The sequence below is a fragment of the Arachis duranensis genome, unplaced genomic scaffold (assembly GCF_000817695.3).
Source record: "Arachis duranensis cultivar V14167 unplaced genomic scaffold, aradu.V14167.gnm2.J7QH unplaced_Scaffold_354585, whole genome shotgun sequence".
Lineage (NCBI taxonomy): Eukaryota > Viridiplantae > Streptophyta > Magnoliopsida > Fabales > Fabaceae > Arachis > Arachis duranensis.
Genome location: NW_026264911.1, coordinates 1,621,083 through 1,624,127, shown reverse-complemented (window position 1 = coordinate 1,624,127; position 3,045 = coordinate 1,621,083).

The following is a 3,045-nucleotide window of genomic DNA, read 5'->3' as shown; positions in this document are numbered from 1 at the left end:
TCTTTGTTCATCATTCTTTCAAGAGCCAACAATTTTAACATTCATAAACAACAAGATCAAAAATATGCACTATTCAAGCATTCATTCAGAAAATAAAAAGTATTGTCACCACATCAATATAATTAAACTAAATTCAAGGATAAATTCGAAACTCATGTACTTCTTGTTCTTTTTGTATTAAAAACATGTTTCATTTAAGAAAGGTGAAGGATTCATGGAATTATTCGTAGCTTTAAGACATAGTTACTACATACTAATGATCATGTAATAAAGACACAAACATAGATAACATAAAGCTTAAAAATCGAAAAACAGAGAAATAAGAACAAGGAATGAGTCCACCTCAGTGCTGGTGGTGCTTTCTTCTTGAAGAACCAATGATGTCCTTGAGCTCTTCTATGTCTCTTCCTTGCCTTTGTTGCTCCTCCCTCATTGCTCTTTGATCTTCTCTAATTTCATGGAGAATGATGGAGTGTTCTTGATGTTCCACCCCTAATTGATCCATATTGTAACTCAAGTCTTCTAGAGAAGTGTTGAGTTGTTCCCAATAATTGTTGGGAGGAAAGTGCTTCCCTTGAGGCATCTCCGGGATTTCTTGGTGATGAGCTTCCTCATGCATCTCTTGGGCTCCATGAGTGGGCTCTCTTATTTGCTCCATCTTCTTCTTAGTGATGGGCTTATCCTCCTCAATGGGGATGTCTCCTTCTATGATAACTCCAGCTGAGTAACATAGATGGCAAATAAGATGAGGAAAAGCTAGCCTTGCCATGGTGAAGGACTTTTCGGCTATTTTGTAGAATTCAAGGGAGATGACTTCATAAAATTCTACTTCCTCTCCATTCATGATGCTATGAATCATGATGGCCCAATCCACAGTAACTTCGGATTGGTTGCTAGTGGGGAAGATAAAGCGTTGGATGAACTCTAACCATTCTCTAGCCACAGGCTTGGGGTCCAGTCTTCTTAATTGAACCGGCTTGCCTTTGGAGTCTCTTTTCCATTGAGCTCCTTCCACACATATGTTCATAAGGACTTGGTCTAACCTTTGATCAAAGTTGACCCTTCTTGTGTAGGGGTGATGAGCGGATAATTTATACGCTTTTTTGGCTTTGTTTTTAGGTAGTTTTTAGTATGATCTAACTACTTTTAGGGATGTTTTCATTAGTTTTTATGTTAAATTCACATTTCTGGTATTTACTATAAGTTTGTGTGTTTTTCTGTGATTTCAGGTATTTTCTGGCTGAAATTGAGGGACCTGAGCAAAACTCTAATAAGAAGGCTGACAAAGGACTGTTGATGCTGTTGGAATCTGACCTCCCTGAACTCGAAATGGATTTTCTAGAGCTACAGAACTCCAAATGGCGCGCTCTCAATAGCGTTGGAAAGTAGACATACAGAGATTTCCAGAAATATATAATAGTTCATACTTTATTCGAGATTTGATGATGTAAACTGGCGCTTAACGCCAGTTCCATGCTGCATTCTGGAGTCAAACGCCAAAAACACGTCACGAACCAGATTTGAACGCCAAATACACGTTACAACTTGGCGTTCAACTCCAATAAAAGCCTCTGCACGTGTAACATTCAAGCTCAGCCCAAGCACACACCAAGTGGGCCCCAAAAGTGGATTTCTGCATCAATTACTTACTTCTGTAAACCCTAAGTAGCTAGTTTATTATAAATAGGACATTTTACTATTGTATTTTCATCCTGGATCCTGAATTGTATTTTTGATCCTGTGATCATGTTTTGGGGGCTGGCCATTTGGCCATGCCTGGACCTTTCACTTATGTATTTTCAACGGTGGAGTTTCTACACACCATAGATTAAGGGTGTGGAGCTCTGTTGTACCTCAAGTTTTAATGCAATTACTACTATTTTCTATCCAATTCAATTTATTCCTGTTCTAAGATATTCGTTGCACTTCAACTTGATAAATGTGATGATCCGTGACACTCATCATCATTCTCACCTATGAATGTGCGTGACTGACAACCACTTTCGTTCTACCTTAGACCGGGCGCATATCTCTTGGATTCCTTGATCAGAATCTTCGTGGTATAAGCTAGAATTGATGGCGGCATTCATGGGAATCCAGAAAGTCTAACCTTGTCTGTGGTATTTCGAGTAGAATTCCGGGACTCAATGACTGTGACGAGCTTCAAACTCCTGAAGGCTGGGCATTAGTGACAGACGCAAAAGAATCACTAGATTCTATTCCAACCTGATTGAGAACCGACAGATGATTAGCCGTGCTGTGACAAAGCATTTGGACCATTTTCACTGAGAGGATGGGATGTAGCCATTGACAATGGTGGTGCCCTACATACAGCTTGCCATAGAAAGGAGTGATGAAAAACTAGAAGGAAGAAGTAGGAAAGCAGAGATTCAGAAGGAACACAGTACCTCCATACACCTATCTGAAATTTCCACCATTGAATTATATGAGTAACTTTATCTTTATTTTCTGTTTATTTTATTATCTTTATTTAAACCAATAATCTCTTAATCCAGTTAAATCCGCCTGACTATGATTTACAAGATGACCATAGCTTGCTTCATACCAACAATCTCTATGGGATCGACCCTTACTCACGTAAGGTATTACTTGGACGACCCAGTACACTTGCTGGTTAGTTGTGCGGAGTTGTGACAAAGTGTGATTCACGTTTGAGAGCACCAAGCCTTTGGAGCCATTGTTGATGATCACAATTTTGTCCACCAAGTTTTTGGCACCGTTGCCGGGGATTGTTCGAGTATGGACAACTGACGGTTTATCTTGTTGCTCAGATTAGGTAATTTTCTTTTTATTTTCCTTTCAAAAAAGTTTTCAAAAATCTTTCAAAAATTTTTTCTTTATTTTCGTTTTTCAAAAATATAATTTTCGAAAAAAATAAAAATACAAAAAAATCATAAAATCATAAAAACCAAAAATATTTTGTGTTTCTTGTTTGAGTCTTGAGTCAATTTTTAAGTTTGGTGTCAATTGCATGCTTTAAAAACTTTTCTTGCATTTTTCGAAAATTCATGCATTCATGGTGTT